Genomic DNA, 18,110 nt, shown 5'->3' with positions numbered 1-18,110 from the left:
TAAGTGCGTGTGGCACCTGGAGGGGCCCCAGGCAAAAGTTTTCTATGGGGCCCAGTCTTTTCTAGTTATGCCCCTGGGTCAGGCACAGCTAGCTCTGTGTGATTGACGTCCCCCACTCACATTAAAGACCACCTTGCAGCACTGAATCATCATTGGTATGCTTCTGCCTCAGGCAAGTTACCAGTAAAGAACTACTTTAATGGAAACTAGAGTGTTGTCAATTTTGTTCTGGGGCCCCGTTAACACGATGATAAAAACCTAAAAGCAACATGAACCTAGAACTTTCAGACCAAAGGGCACTGACAATTCCTGTGTTTATGCAACTAAATGATGTGTGAAGTTGTTTGTAATGATGTAGAGTAGGCAGACATCACACAGAGAGATTTGTTTGTGTGGAATATATTTGGATATACTAGTTGGAAATAATGATTTTTTTTTTAAAGATTTTTTTTTCTTACATCCAGCAGAATGAGGTCTAGTTCATGCTGAGTTTTCTGAAGCTGTTTTTGACACGGCAACCGCATAGGAAACAGCAGCAAAAAAACATCCGAAATTGCCTCTTATTGATTTCAATGGGAGGCGGAGACGTTTTTTTCCTGGCAGTGGAAAAAAAACACTTGCAGGAAATAAAAAGCGGCATGCGCTTTCCCATGTTTCCGTCTCTGACCTCCCATTGACATCAATGGGAGGCAGAGAAAGCGCTTTTCGGTGTGTTTTTTGCCCGTGTCGCTTAACGCCGAAAAAAATGTGCCAAGAAACTGCAGGCAGGTCAAAATCTGCCTCAAAATTCCTTTAAGAAATTTGAGCCAGATTTTTTCTGCCTGCAAAAAAATTCTGTGTGTGCATACCCTTAAGGCGATTTCCGAAATGCAACCTGATCTTGTAAAACCCCTTAAAATAATGAATATATCATAGGTCTCATTACAATTACAGAGGTAATAAAATTTCAGTGCTTTATGTACAATTTTCAACCTGTATACACTCAGAAATTACTGTCAGACTTATTTCAATAAATGCATGGCAAATCTATCATATATATCATTTTTTTTTTTTCGTTTTTAAATAAAATTCATATTGTGACTGTCTTCTAATAATCTCTCTCCTCAGCAGGTGAACGTTCTTTTCACTATTCTTCATGGTAAAGCATCAGCATAATGAGTGAAAGCAGCATGTATCCTATATAAATGGATTTCAGAATTTATTGAAAATTTGGAAGACGAACTAAAGCCGCTTACAATGCTTTTATTTAGGATGTAGAAAGGAAGCAGCTTGAGAACACTGGGTCAAATTTCCCTGAAAATTATATTTATATATTATGTTATAAAATGAGTCTATGCTGTGCAATAGAATACTGCCTACAGGTAATAGCTTGTACATATGTGTCATTCACTGCTGTGAACCACGATAACACACATCAGGCAGACTGCTGTTTACATGTCATCCCAGAGGGAAATGAGAGAAATTGCTTCATTCAAGTTTAAATGATACTCTTACAGCTTAGATTCCCAATCTGCCAGGGGCGAAAAAGACAATTTCAAATGTTCATGAATTACTCCAATAGTTCAGTTTGGATAACTTATTTACCTGGAATATAGTCTTTATTTGCAAAAAAGCAAACCAAATTAATTTTTAAAAACAGAATAGATTTTTTTTATACCATCCCACTCACAATTCCCTGCTTCTGCATACCCACTGCCTTACCATCATAGCTCTTGCAGCACCACTGTGTACCACTACAAATTTGTTTAATTGGTTATAGACAGTACTTAACAGAAAATGTGGTAATGTGCCTAAAGCTGGGCACTTGAGATCACAGACGGCCAAAAAAAGGCACATTTTCTCCTAATTCTCTTTGTCTTTAGATGACATGACCAAAGACGTATATCCATGGAAAGTTGATCGGACATGTTGGATTTGTTTTTGGGTGGTTTTCCGGTAAAATTGTTAGCTTCCATTGACGGTCACCCTGTCAATATAAACCCAGGTCAGAGATTGATCTGCAAATTGTTGACCTTCGCAAACCCACTATGAACAGGTTATTCAAAAAGCAGCCTTCTGAAATCTCTAGTACAGTGGTTCCCAAGCTTTTTAACAATAGGGAATCTCTCTAAAAATGGAATAGTTGGCTAGATATACCACAATGTGCTTTGCGCTTATCTCAAGCTGATCAACCACAGTCAATGTGATGGCAAAGAAAGCATGAAATGGCTCAAACATGTAGAATGTTTCCATCCTATTTCCATCATGTTAGGAATGAGCTGAAGATCAACACACCATTACCCGAATTTAAACTAGAGCTTTCTGCCAGATATCTTCTGTCTGGGTTACAGGGGAACCCTGGTTGGGAAATACTGCTGTAGTGTAATGGCAGCTTAATGCATGCCTGAAAGACCTTTTACGCCTTTGAATGCACGCTATAAAAAGCAGTGCAACATTAAAACCACACATGAATGTATTTGAACAGTATATATATTTTTTTAAATATATATATATATATATATATATACATACATATATATATATATATATATATAAATATACTAGTATATATTAAACATAATTTGACTATGTCCTATAATCAATAAAGATTGCTACCTGTTCTTAATGGCTTGACCCATGCTTTAATGCAGAAGTACATTGAAGGTACAAGAAGTCCTATAATCAATAAAGAATGCTAATTGTTCTTAATGGCCTGACCCATGCTTTAATCCAAAAATACACTGATATTGGAAATACAAAGGTACAAAAATAACAGATTGCTGGAAAATGCTCTAGTGCATTTCATTCAATATAAAGGGTCTTAAGACAGTATTTATTGAAACAATGGATCATATTAGGGGATTGTTATGATCTAAATAAAACCCTTTTTGATACATTGTTTAATTGCATTTGTATATTTATTTGCAAAAACATATTTCATTTCAGATGATATATATAATGGGTTATTTGTCTTTTTTTAATGGATTTGTGACATAACCTAAATAAAGACCTTAAAAATGTAACATTATTTTATTGATAGCTTTTACACAAACACTGATATATAGAAATGTTCATTAATAGATTTCAAATGTCCCCTTCATGTCTCCCAAGTGATGCCAGAGCTACTAGTTCTGAAGTTCTCTCAGGAGCACTTAATTCTACAGGTATCACTCTGGATCTTGCTTGTTACTGCCATAGGGGTCTTGCGGTGCCGTCTGCTGGCACACTGGAATCTGTGTTCTAGAAGCTCTGATGTCAGTCTTGGAGAGGAAAGGTAAGATTTGAAACCTAGGGATATAAGTAAGTAGATATTTTTATAATCAGTGTAATATTGACTGAAATACATATTTCATGTAATTAATGCTGAAAACTTTTCCTACAAGGACATTTAAAGAGGTGAATCTGGTGGCGATATAGGAGTGGTATTTTTTAAATGGTATAAGTACTGTAACTGATGTTGATCTCACTGCTTAAAGGGTGAGCCGTACACAGCAATAATAATAAAGACGACTCACACTGGAAACCGATAGCTATGTGCTATGACAGACAATGGGGAGAGGCGGGCTAAGAGATAAGGAGAGCAGGAGGAAAAGGAACATTTCCAAACTAGACATAAAGCTACTGTGTATTAACTGTGACAGAGAAGGGGCTGTCTTATCTAATGAACTGAGCCAGGCAGCCAGCTCCTTCATCACGTCACCGACACACAAAGAGGAGGGGCTCCCTGCATCCTCAAGCTGTGTCGGCACGTCACGGCTAAGGGGAGAAGCTCACTTCCGGGGCCACATAACAGGGCAGGGAAATCTGAACATCCTTGCAGTTTATAAAGTGAAAGTGTAGTAGTAAGTGTCTCCATTTTACATTTTCTAACCAATTAGGAAAATGTTCTGTTGTCGGACAACCCCTTTAATATTGTGTACTAAATTTTGTTGAAGATGTGACGTATAGTCGTTGTTACTAGTTCTTAGCTGCTAAGTAGCATGAATTCAACCCAGTTGGGTAATCTTCTTGGACTAGCATCGCAGGTCGTGCTGGTGCCCTGAAGCTTTTCTGGTTTCTCATACATATGTTAACAAATAACTTTCTCATTTAAATCAATTTCTATTTTCAACAAAATCTTATGTATTTTGTGCTTTTTAACATCAATGTTTAAAGGGAATTTATTTTGAAAACTTTACTGAAAGCTTCCATATTGGGGACATACACTTTCTTCTTGTATTAGCTGTACAGACAGAATAGTAGGGCATGTTTGCTTTATGGCAGCTGAAGTGCGTGGCAGTAAATTGACAAAGAAATGTCCTAGAATATTACAGTCTCCAGAGAGTGATGGAGTGCAGCTCCCTCCCCCAGAAACCAGTGAGTGACAGGGGAGATGCATACGTACGGAGCCTTTTCTATGTGTATACAGTAGTGCTACTATCTTGCCTTATCAAGGCCTCCAGCAGTACAATATAGTTTCCATTGAATCCCCTGCCCTCTAATGATGATGTCATCACTCTTCTAATCTTAGCCCAGTTTAAACAGCAAAGCTGACAAGGGAACTACAAAAATAGGAAGTGAAAGCCCATTGTGACCGCTCTAGTGACCAGTGCAAGAACTGGATTATTTCAAGGTTATTTTTTTTTGTGGATAGTAGCTAAATAAACAAATAATTGAACAGTACCAAAAATGTGTAAAACAATTTGTTTATAATAAAAATTTGATTTACATTGAATATAATTTTCTGATGATACATTCCCTTAAAAAGTTTGTCAAAGAGTTATGGATGGGTGCCAATGAAACAACTGCTGGTGAAATAAAAATATTCTGCCTGTTATTCCCATTTCCACCTATGAAAACTTTGTCTATGGGGCCATATTGTACCTCCACACACATCTGATTTTAAAATTGTGCCATATTCCAGAATACCTCCATATTACAGTTCCTATAGCTCTGTAGTAAGGAGCTGTACTACATACAGCCATGTGCATAAGACCCAAATGTGTTTGTTTTTTCACCTAGAAATAGGTAATGTATTCATAGTAAGGTTTATAAAGCTTAGACAATTCTATATTAATGAAGATCTATACATTTTAGCCATTAGTTGTTATAGGCTGTGTTTACATGGAAAATAAAATGAGGCAATATGTATTCTATCATTATTTTTAGCAATACATTAGGTGTTGCATTTTAGCAATAGTCATGGGGATAATCTCTTCCTCACAGATAAACAGGTCAGCACTGTTGCTTTTAGACAAGACTCATGTTTCTTTTCATTTGTTTTGGCATCTTGGCAACCATTAAATTGTATGACACCCTAAGTGCGTTTTATGTGACTATAAAAGGTTATTAGGTGATGCCCAAAGAAAAGGTAGCTTAGTGTGTACTGTCTAAATAACACTCAAACTGAGTCTGGTTTTCATTTTTGCACTGTGTTACAGGGTGCTAAAGTTGTCAAATTTAACATAAACATAGTTAGGAAAATATGTGCTTATAAAATTATGCCCAGGACGTCTTAAAGGCTTTGTACACCTTTGAAATAATTTTTTATTCTTTTTGTATTTTATAAAAATGTCTATTAGTGCGATTGGTGCAACTTTCAAAATACTTTTTATTAAAAATGACTTTTACTTTTGGAGATACAGCTGCTTTATATTCTGTATAACACACTGATAGACATTTTTATTAAAAAAAATACAAATTATTTCTAAGGTGTACATAGCCTTTAAAGAGAACCTTTCACCTCCCCATACATGTGCAGCTGAGTGCAGCATGTAATGGGGAGGGCTGCACAAACCCTGGGGCACTTTACTTCTTTTTTCTACCTCCCTCCGTTATTTAGATATCGGTGCCGTTATATTTGGCGCCCGAGATTTAAATAACCCCCTGAACAGTCAACGGGGCGTGTACTGGCAAGGGGGCATGTTACTATGGCTGTGACACTGTCCAATCAGATATGGACAGTACCACAGCAGGAGCGAGCAGAGAAAGAGCACACTCTCCCTCTTCAGCTTTGAAGATCAGTATTTTCACCCGAACTGGCAAGGGGGGCGTGTCTCTGCTACGGACAGTGTAAAGAGCTGTGGAGTGGAGAGTACGCATGCGCGCTCTCATCTCTTCAGCTCTTGTGAGAGATCAGTCTTGTACTTTGTCTGCCGAACTGGCAAGGGGGCGTGTCACTGCTACGGACAGTGTTAAAAGAGCTGGGGAGCGCTTACACTGTCTGTAGCAGAGGCACGCCCCCTTGCCAGTTTGGCAGAAGACTGATCTTCAAAGCTCTCCCTCCTCGTTTTTGATGTAACACTGTCCATATCTGATTGGACAGTGTCACAGCCATAGTAACATGCCCCCTTGACAGTACATGCCCAGTTGACTGTTCAGGGGGTTATTTAAATATCGGGCGCCAAATATAACGGCACTGATATCTAAATAATGTAGGGAGGAAGAAAAAAAATGTAAAGTGCCCCAGAGTTTGTGCAGCCCTCCCCATTACATGCTGCACTCAGCTGCACATGTATGGGGAGGTGAAAGGTTCTCTTTAAGGTTATACGCACTATAACTAGTACATAAGAGCACCTGATATTTAGTTCATCAGTATTATTTAGCACCATTCATGACATGTCCAGATACAAACAATGTGCTACCCCATGTGGTCATGATTTGGAGTTGCAGTCTTTTTTGTTACAGTCGTGTGACAATTATATTGATTTCTTTTGATTGAAAGTAAATAAAAAGTCAGTCATATAAGTCAGGAAAATTACGTTTGCGACACTCTTAAGAATTATATGACAAGCTCTAGCTTGGGCCTAACATACATATTGATAGCATACTGACTAAAGTAAAATTACTATTTTTACATACACGGTTGTGTATTATTGTCTATATTAGATTTGGTTGTAATATATTTTCCATAAAGGTTTGATGCCAATTATTAGTGAGTGTACAATTCCTTTAGGCCAATGGTATCCAACCTGTAGCTCTCCCGCTGGTGTGAAACTACAACTCCCAGCTTGCTACTTTTAGGGCATGCTGAGAATTGTAGTTACACAACAGCTGGAATGCCACAGGTAGCAGACCAGCAATATGATGTGAGTAATTACAATCTGTGTACATTGCTGAGGACTATGTTGGTGCTATCTAAGCAACAGAAAATTAAGAACAACATCTGCATGGAGTTTGTATGTTCTCCCTGTGTTTGCGTGGGTTTCCTCCGGGTACTCCGGTATCCTCCCACACCCCAAAATCTTACCAATAGGGAATTTAGATTGTGAGCCCCAATGGGGACAGTAAAAGAGGACCTCTGTACAGCACTGCGGAATATGTTGGCGCTATATAAGTAACTGAAATAAATAAATAATCTTCATGAATAAGATTCCAATAGGTTATTCTGATTAGTACCAACAATTCTCTCATAGAAATCAAAGGCTTTGTAGCCACCACAAAACTAAAATCAAATAGCTTCTTTCCAGATAACTAACGGTTGAGGACCGCCCACTGTATATTTAACGCACAGGTTTTAACTTATTGGCAGAGGGATTGGGCAGCTGAATGTCTGGTGCCTGGCAGTCAGAGATGGCCAGGGACCCTGGAGAGAAGACATAAGTGGATTTCACCACTTTTGTATTCTCAATACTCATGTACACAGCACTCAATAAATGCTGTGTATATAATAGTTAAAGAGGAAATGTATAGTGTAATAAAATGAAATAAAATAATAAAGTATTTTCTTACCTTTGAGGGACTGGCCATAATAATAAAAAATAAAAGTAAAACAAATTAAATAAAAACAACACATAAAATACCCACCCAAAATAACAAAATAACCCCTCCTCCACCAATCATTGGCGCTAGCCCTGACCCAACTACTCTAAAGTAGATATGCGAAAGATCAAAATTTACAGTAGACAATGACGATCACACATAAAAAGTCTATTTTAGGGTAACACTATATTACTACCAGAAAAAAATTAGCTAAAATCTAAAAAAGCATGTTTTTTTTACTATTTTTTTCAAATTATACGTCTGAAAATGCTAAAAAGCAAAAATTATGTGTATAAAAATAATAGGAAAATAAAACCTGCATTGATCACAAAAAAAGCAATACAAAAATCACATGCTAGCCCAGCAAAAGTTATAGTCCCTTAACTAACGCATACTAAAAATGGCCAAACGGTGCCCAGTCCAGAACCAGTAAAGGCATGAGCAGCATTGGGTGCCACTATTAGCTAAAGCTGAGAAGTTCATCCCACGCAGCTCCCTGTACAAATCGTTTATTAAAGAGGCTCTGTCACCACATTATAAGTGCCCTATCTCCTACATAAGGAGATGGGCGCTATAATGTAGGTGACAGTAATGCTTTTTATTTAAAAAAACGATCTTTTTTCACAACGTTAGGAGCGATTTTGGTTTATGCTAATGAGCTTTCTTAATGCCCAAGTGGGCGTACTTTTACTTTCGACCAAGTGGGCGTTGTACAGAGGAGTGCATGACGCTGACCAATTGGCATCATGCACTCCTCTCCATTCATTTACACTGCACTAGCGATATAGTTATATCACTATGTGCAGCCTCATACACAAGCCCTAACATTACTACAGTGTCCTGATAATGAATACACATGACCATCCAGCCTGGACGTCATGTGTACTCAGAATCCTGACACTTCTGACTCTTTTTTGTGAGATTCCGGCAAGTGAAACCAAATCTCGTTTAGCTCCGTAATCTCGCGAGATTTGGTTTCACTTGCCGGAATCTCACAAAAAAGATTCAGAAGTGTCAGGATTCTGAGTACACATGACGTCCAGGCTGGATGGTCATGTGTATTCATTATCAGGACACTGTAGTAATGTTAGGGCTTGTGTATGAGGCTGCACATAGTGATATAACTATATCGCTAGTGCAGTGTAAATGAATGGAGAGGAGTGCATGATGCTGATTGGTCAGCGTCATGCACTCCTCTGTACAACGCCCACTTGGTCGAAAGTAAAAATACGCCCACTTGGGCATTAAGAAAGCTCATTAGCATAAACTTAAATCGCTCCTAACTTTGTGAAAAAAGATCGTTTTTTTAAATAAAAAGCATTACTGTCACCTACATTACAGCGCAGATCTCCTTATGTAGGAGATAGGGCACTTATAATGTGGTGACAGAGTCTCTTTAAGAGCTCCCAACAGTGACCCAAAAACTTCTGGTTGGGTAACCTGCTGTGTGAAATGGGTTGTGCAAGAAATGAGAAGAGACATGTAGCACAAGTAAGGGACTATTAACATAAAAGTGAACGATTTCTTTACATTAATATTTTTATATTAATTATAGATCTTCCCGGAAGTCAGTGTTACCCTGCGTGCTTGACACTGAGTTGTAGGCTTCATCTATCAGCCTGAGCAAGCAGGGGAAAACCACTTCCTCCATGCAGATATTTGGGAAAAGAAGGCAAGGTGGTGAACAGAACCCACATTTCCAGGTTAGATACATATGATATAAAGATAAAATTATCATGTGGGGGATATGTTTTCTTTCATAACCCTATGCTGCAGAATTTAGGACTTATAAAAAAACAAAAAAACAACACGCTGGAGTGCTGCTTTAATACATGCAGTATTGAGCTAAGTAAATATTCCATATTTTTTAAAATTTTAGAAAACATTAACTTATAACAGATAACATAACTAGCAGACCACAAAACAAAATGCTCTATTACTCACAAAAAAGCAACCTAAGGTAGATCTAGGATATACTTTCTTGTGCCATATATGCCATTTGTTTCAAAAATGTTTTCTTTGATTAGTTATGCTCTAATAAATTTCAGTAGATATATGAGCTCATACTTCTTTTTGCTGCCCAATATAGATAATTACACTTGGGAAAAATAATCTTAGGCAACTATGTCCCTTCAAGCATAGGAAGCAAAATAAAGGTATAGTTTACGTACACAGGTAGCAGTAGCTCATAGTTGTGCATGAAGTAGCTCTTACCCTGTAGAGAAATGTTAGAATCTAACCATTTATGAAATGATCCACCAATGCATCCCCAATTCAGTTATAGGAATCCTGCCATTAGAAATTGTTGATTAGATATAAGATACCTCATCTTCGCATTGTAAAGCCTTTGTGTTCTGTTTGCTGGTACTTCATATTTTCATTATTGTATCGCAACACAATTTATCCAAGTAATGCAAATCCTATTATCACTGCTAATTAACAATAAATATCCTGCTGGGGTACAATTCCTCATTAAAAAATCATTATACATTATACATGTTACTTTTTTATGCCCTATCAGGGGACTCTATCATGCGATCGCTAGATCGCTCATGCAATACACTGCAATACTTATGCACTTTATTTGTGCTCTACTACTCTGGTAAGGCTTAAAGGGGTTTTCTCAGAATGATAATTTCTCCACAGCATAGGTAATAAATGTCTAATCAGGGGTCTGACCACTGGGAGCTCCAATTATATTGAGAACGGGGGTTCCGGAGTGAGGGCTGGTTTTAGACAATGTGTGGCCCTGAGCAAAATTATAAGAGGGGCCCCAAATGTTAAAATAATGTACCAACAACATAGTTACATTTAGTCAATTAGGTAAATGAAAACAAATATAAATTTGGTATCGCTGTAGCCGTATTGACTCACGGAATAAAGTTAAAGGGTAACTAAACGTCCGACAAACTTCTAACATGTCATAGTGACATGTCAGAAGTTTTGATTGGTGGGGGTCCGAGCACTGAGACCCACAACAATCGCTAAACGAAGTGGCACAAGCGCTCGTGTGAGCGGTGAGCCGCTTTGTTTCTGTTCGGCTTTTTCCGGGAAACCGATGTATTGGAGTACGAGTTCATAGACTTTCTATTGAGCCCGTACTCAGATACATTGATTTCTGGAAAAAGCTAAACAGAACCTAAGTGGCTGAGCGCTCACACAAGCACTTCTGCCACTTTGTTTTAGCAAAAGGTGGGGGTATCAGTGCATGGAACCCACCAATCAAAACTTCTGACATGTCACTATGACATGTTAGAAGTTTGTCGAATGTTTAGTTACACTTTAACATGTCATTTATACCGCATGGTATCTCTGAGTTCCTCCGGGCACCGGATGTTATGCAGTGTACGGAGCCAGAAGCAGAAGGCTCCGTACATTGCATAGCGACCGTACTGCAGAACTGCAAATCTGCTCCTATTCACTTAAATAGGAGAAGAGCTGCAGTACTTCAGCTCGGCTGCTATTCTGTGTCCGGAGCCATCTGCTATGCCTGCAGGAAGTCAAAGCAGCTGATCGGTGCAGGGTGTCAAGCCTCCACCGATCATTTACAGATGACCTATCCCGTGGATAGGTCATTAGTTGTCCATGCCCGGGCAACCCCTTTAAGACCTCGTTCACATCAGCGTCGGGCTTCCGTTCATGGGTTCCGTTAGACCTTTCCGTCGGAGAAACCCATGAACGGAAAACCAAATGGAAACCATAGCTTCCGTTTGCATTACCATTGATTTCAATGGTAATGCTTTAGTTGCAAATGGTTTCCGTTTGTCTACGTTCCATAAGGTTTCCGTTTTTTTGCGAAAAAAATAGCGTAGTCTACTGTGGAAAAACTGAAACTTTACCAAATGGAAATAAACGGAAACCAACAGCAACGAAAGCATTACCATTGAAATCAATGGTAATGCATATGAAAGCTATGGTTTCCATTTGGCTTTCTGTTCATGGGTTCCTCCGACGGAAAGGTCTAACGGAACCCATGAATGGAAGCCTGAAGCAGATGTGAACGAGACCTAAAAGTATATATGCAGCTCTCATATACAGTCTTTGGCCTGGCTTAATAGTATTATTGAAAAAATATGTATTCAGACAGTGTATGAATGCAGCACACTGCCATAGAATATTATCTTTAGGGTCAGATTTATTTAATTTATTTTGTGGTCAAAGTGACTTAAATCTGGGGTTTGATTCTGAGCAAGGAGCAGGTACATATAATATGTGTGTATGATATGTGTATGATACACACATATTAGATGTACCTCCACCTTGCTCAGAATCCTATCCCATATTTAAGTCATTTTGACCACAAAATAAAATAAATAAATCAGAAAGTCTCTACCATAGAATCAGCATGGAGGAGCACCGTGCTGCCGGACCGCCGATATTATCAGTGATAACATCGGCGATGTGGTGGCGCTTCTCCAGGCTGATTTTTTAGTAAAGACTCTCTACCTGACTGTTACTGCTTTTCAGCTACCTGCCCGCTTCCTTTCACGGACAGGCAGCTGAACAGCAATGCTAAAGGAAGGGGCCCCTTTAGGGATGAGGGCCCTGGGCAATTGCCCAGTTTGCCCCCCCTAACATCGACCCTGTCCCGAGTGCCCTATGTGAATGAAGCTGGACTGCGTATTCTCGCCCACTGCTACATTCACTTTCTATGGGGCTGCTGGAGACAGCTAAATTCAGGGCTCAGGAGCCCCAACGAATGTGAATGGTGTGGTGGCTGGGCATACACAGTCTCGCTCTATTCACATAGGGCAGTCCTGGTCCCCCGTTCTTAGGATCAATTGGTGTCCCAGCGGTCGGACTCCCACTGATCACATATTTATCACCTATCCCGTGGATAGGTAATAAACAATCATTATGAGAAACCACTTTAATAATAGGGCACTGGTGGCAGACCTGGAGGCCTTCAATAGGACCATTCGATGACCCTGCAGGGAGCTATTAACCATGTAATCTGAGTGGTTAAACTGTTAGGATCTGAGTTATGTCCAATCCCGACCATTGCCAGTAGGTGTCAGCTGTTTGAAACAACAGGTATTAGCCATGTAGGGTACGGGGCTCATCTCCGTACATGTATGTCGGATGTGGCTAAGGTGTCATCATATATCAAATAGGAGATACAGGACATTTCTTGCGTTAATCCTTTTTGCAGGCAGTGTGTTTGATTTCACTTACTGTTTGAAATAGCTGTGTCTGAAACACCTGAATTCAATTATTAGTAGCGGTGCCAGCATAATTTTGGACATATTGTGTAACTTAAAAAAATTGCCTGCAGCCAGCACTAAAATTAATATGGGAGCTTACTAGGTACAGTTGTGCATTGAACTCAATATTAACCCCTTACAACCATCCATGGTACATGTACGTCATGTCTGAAAGGGAGTTGTATGGAGCGGGCTCACAGGCTGAGACCCTCACACCCTGTTTAACTGCTGGGATCGCAGATTACTACGATCACAGTTGTTTAACCCCTTAGATGCCGTAGTCAATAGCGATTGTGGCATCTAAGGTGTTGAAAGAGTGGGGGCCCTCTGATGGCCCATAACCGCTCCCCCACAACACGATTGATTTAAAAAAATAAAATAAAATGTTAAATAATGTTTTATATATATATCAATATTAAAAGCTGAAAAAAACCTTTTCCCATTCCCCTCCAAAAAACTATGTAAAAAAAAATAATTAACATAACTGGTATAATCCATAAAAGTCTGGTCTATTACACTATAACCTTATTTAAAGAGGCTCTGTCACCAGATTTTGCAACCCCTATCTGCTATTGCAGCAGATCGGCGCTGCAATGTAGATTACAGTAACGTTTTTATTTTTAAAAAACGAGCATTTTTGGCCAAGTTATGACCATTTTTGTATTTATGCAAATGAGGCTTGCAAACGTACAACTGGGCGTGTTTACAGTAAAAGTACAACTGGGCGTGTATTATGTGCGTACATCGGGGCGTGTTTACTACTTTTACTAGCTGGGCGCTCTGACGAGAAGTATCATCCACTTCTCTTCAGAACGCCCAGCTTCTGGCAGTGCAGACACAGCCGTGTTCTCGAGAGATCACGCTGTGACGTCACTCACAGGTCCTGCATCATGTCAGACGAGCCGGCACTAGAGGCTACAGATGATTCGGCGTTTGCAGGTAAATCGATGTAGCTACTTACCTGCAAACGCTGATGCTGCTGCAGAATCAACTGTAGCCTCTGGTGCCGATGTGGCCGACACGATGCAGGACCTGTGAGTGACGTCACAGATCTGCACTGCCAGAAGCTGGGCGTTGTGAAGAGAAGTGGATGATACTTCTATACACAACGCCCAGCTAGTAAAAGTATTAAACACGCCCCGATGTACGCACATAATAGACGCCCACTTGGACTTTTACTTTAAACACACCCACTTGGACTTTTGCAAGCCTCATTTGCATAAATACATAAATGGCCATAACTTGGCCAAAAATGCTTGTTTTTTAAAAATAAAAACGTTACTGTAATCTACATTGCAGCGCCTATCTGCTGCAATAGCAGATAGGGGCTGCAAAATCTGGTGACAGAGCCTCTTTAACCTGCACGATGAACACCGTAAAAAATAAATAAATAAGAAAAACAGTAGAATTGCTGTGTTGTGGTCGCCTCATCTCCCACAAAAATTGGTATTTGTGTGGATATTTCCCACATACTTTGAATCATCTGTCCATAGTGTATGCGTATATATGTTGAGTCAGGGAATTTAGATCCAGAGCACTACCAGATACAAAGACTGATAGGAGTTTGTATATATGTAAAAATGTGAAAACTTTATAAATTATAAGAATCGGTTCTTTATTTAAGTTATTACAAATGCAATATTGTAAAAAAACAAAAACACATTCAGTTTTCTATGGTTAAAGGTATTTCCCATTTCACTGCACGACTGATAACTCTGTATAAATATTATAATGTGACGATGCCTCTGTGGCGGAGATATTGAAATCACTGAGAATTTGTATCCTGTTTGTATTAACCACATAATATGTTAGTAGTGTGAAAGAAAGACGTTTTTTTCAATGTAATGGATTTACTTTAGTACAGTGGGAAACATGGAGGCATGCCAGCAACAATATTAAAAAGTGGCCAGATGGGAGATCCAATTAAATATCCTCATTACCATTCCAAACGCTTTGTGATTTAACATCTTTGTAATATATTCCCTGGTTATTCAGAATGTTGCACTTTGACATCGGTCAACGTCACAAGAGGTTACATTATTATTTATCTAGTTAATGGTGGATTTTCTTGTTGTCACCTTCACTTACACTTTATCACAACCCTGTTATTTTGCAGGTCATACAGTAAATAATTGTTTGATTTATAATTACAATACTTTTTATCTAAAGCCCGCTGGATATATAGTTTGAAGTAAATCTTTCATTATATAAGCTTGCAGAAATTTAAGATGACTTTTAGGGTGAATTCACTTGTTGCGGATTTGTTGCGGATATTCAGAGCAGATTCGCCACTGAAAATCCAAAACAATTTGCAGTGCAATGCTTGTGGATAGGGTTTTCAAAATCCGCGTGCAATTCATGTTATGGTGTGAATTTTCAGATCTGCAGCATGTCAGCTTGGCTGCAGATTTGTCACAGTGAAAATCCTTGGCAAATTGGCAGCAAAATCCATGGCAAAATCTATTTTTTTTTGTCTGGCGTCGGCCTTAGTAGTTAAAGTCCCCGTAACACCTGAGAGACCACAACCTGCATTTGTCACACTTAACCCCTTGAAGCACCCTGACATTAATGTTTATTTAAGAATTGCCGCTTTTAGGTGTATCTTAAGCTAGATTCACATTATAGAATCATGGAGTCCTATATATGTCCCAAGCATCCCTCTTTTGAATGGAGAGTCCCTACTATTAACCTGAATCCCTTTGTCCAACTGATCACTAATTCTACATTAATAAATGTACTATATTGCTCCAGAAAGGTGTCTGTCCGGTACATAACCGTATATTAGTGCACACCGTATATTGTGTCAAGATTGAAATTGGATCTTCTGCAATGCATGCCTTAGAGTGTCCTTCTTTAAACATTTGGAATGCTTAAGAAATGTCTGTGTTCTAGTGATCTAAAGTTTCCTAGATACCCCATGCTCCAACATTACATTAGATACCAGCTACATCTAAACTAATCTAACAGAGGTATAAAACATAACATTCTGGCTGCCTGAAACCGCCACTAGGGGGTTATGGGAGCTTTCTGTGTACTGTCTTATAATTGATTACAATATACAACAGTATGCAATAAGCTGTTACGCTCCCTTTAGTGGTGGCTGTCTGTATCAAAAAAGAAAAGCTCTGACCACTATAAAAATATATTAGGAAATTAATCAGTACAGAATTTTTAACCTATTTAGGTTAAAAAAAATAAAAACACAGAATGATGCTCACTTTAAAAATATATAAAGTAGGTATTGTAGAATAGTGAGGATGAAGGAGCATTGATGACATCTCTCAAAGTCTTCTGCATGAGTTCTTCTTTCATATTGCTGTTCCAGGTTACTGGCACATATTTATTAGGTTGAAAAAAACAAAATTCTTGTCCATCAAGTTCAACCCTTTCTAGATGAATTTTAGCTTTTATTTACATTTTTATTGTAATGTAGGACCCATTTTGAAGACCATGATAAGTGCCCCCATTGTGAATTCACTACAGGCTCTGCATTTGTAGTGACACTTAGCTAATGTACACATGACTGGAATATTGTGCTATTTAAAAACAAAAAAAATTCTGTCCAGAAGATTGCGCAAGATATTTAAAAGCCTAAACATAATCTGCAAGGAGGAACCCAACATGACTATGTTCTTCAATACCAACATACAAGGGATAACCTTCGGTATTTATAAATATTGTACATAAAATTGCATTAAATACCTTATTAAATAATATAAAAACCTCTTAGAGCAACAGAGCTTCCTTAACATCTATATAGCCTGTAACAGGGCCAAATGGGCCAACCAGAGTACCAAGAGATCCACCAGAGGTACCCTGAAACAATAATTGCAACCCCAATTGGAGCCAATCACTTGCCACTAGGGTTTATGCTTTATGGAGTGATTTATAAAATAACCTTTTTGTAATATACTCACCTGTTCACGCTCCAGCGCCATCTCTATAGGGGGGTGCCATAGGTAAATTGGGTGGTCCAGTTAATTCTTTCAATGGGTCCAGAACATTACACTATTAGACCTTATTGATGATGTCATGTGTGTACAGAAACAAAAAATTATGATGAAATTAAAAGTAGACGTGCACTTGTTCTGTATGGATGAAGGGTGGGCACAAGGAACCTCAGTCTGACACTGCTTGACATCTTATAAATTGATGAAGGAACATATGTAAAAAGGAGAAAAGAACAGAACAATTCTTGTTAGAGGGCTAGACTTTCACCAGTCTATATTAATGTGTTAATGGAAACTTATTGTACATTATAGATGCTAAGAATATGTTTTATCTTAGTTTGTACCAGTTTATTCCTTGACTAGACATCCTTGAAATGCCCTTTCTCATCATTTTTAGTATTTGTAAAATACCTAGCTGCGATTCAAATTAAGCTGACATTTGGGTTTAATAGAGAAATTTACTTAGAACTACATAGAAATACCAACTGCCAGTCAATAATAGTATTCCTTTCTGTTCAAGTTTAAAGGAAAATAATCTCTTGAAGAGATTACTGTCGTGTTGTAATGTTTTTTTGTAACATTTATCATGTTATTTTCTAAGAATAAATTCCTTACTTGGCATTAGTAAAAGAGTATGACGTCACGTAAGAGAGAGAAGTGAATTGTGCCCAATTCTTTTATTTGGATTGTACCATCTTGATAATTGCACCACACTCACTACAGGCTCTTCCTTTGTAAAGTGTTGTTCTTACAACACTATTGTGCCCCAGTGTCATTCAATTATAGGATTTTATAACACAGCTAGCTATAATGAAAGTTCTACAATTCACAAACCTCAAAATAACATACTACAGAGAAACTAATATAAATTATAGCTTTATAATACACGGGAATGGAAGTTTTCCACTGACATGTCTGCCAATAATATTAACTCGTCAAACCATGTCTTTATGGCCCTCGGGGGACCGTCATGCGGAAACAGAAAAGGATCTTCCTCAAACTGTTACCACAAAGTTGGAAGCATACAATTGTATAAAGTGTCTTTGTATGCTGTAGCATTAAAAGGGGTTTTCCAGTCCTAAGAAATTGATGGCCTATCCTCAGGATAGACCATCAATATCTGATCGGTGGGGGTTTGACTCCGTGCACCCCGTCAAACAGCTGTTTTGAAGGGACCGTGGCACCCATACGAACACTGCTTCCGCTTCATTCTTTACCTGCCCGTACTGGGAATTGC

At 38.6% G+C, this 18,110-nt stretch overlaps 1 protein-coding gene across 3 annotated transcripts in view; it reads right to left on the bottom strand.

The window, feature by feature from the left end:
• Positions 1 to 18,110, bottom strand: part of LOC142743328 (E3 SUMO-protein ligase ZBED1-like) — a 148,706-nt gene that overhangs the window by 86,913 nt on the left and 43,683 nt on the right. Inside the window, exon 2 of one of the 3 annotated variants that reach the window (XR_012881545.1) lies at positions 2,869 to 3,267. The exons of the other annotated variants lie outside the window; for them this stretch is intronic. The gene's annotated coding sequence lies outside the window, so the exon portion shown is untranslated. Of the gene's footprint in view, positions 1 to 2,868; positions 3,268 to 18,110 lie in introns of those variants that run through there. 3 annotated transcript variants of the gene reach the window in all.

Source organism: Rhinoderma darwinii, chromosome 2, assembly GCF_050947455.1.
Source record: "Rhinoderma darwinii isolate aRhiDar2 chromosome 2, aRhiDar2.hap1, whole genome shotgun sequence".
Taxonomy (NCBI): Eukaryota; Metazoa; Chordata; class Amphibia; order Anura; family Rhinodermatidae; genus Rhinoderma; species Rhinoderma darwinii.
This window is presented reverse-complemented; position numbering and strand designations above follow the sequence as displayed.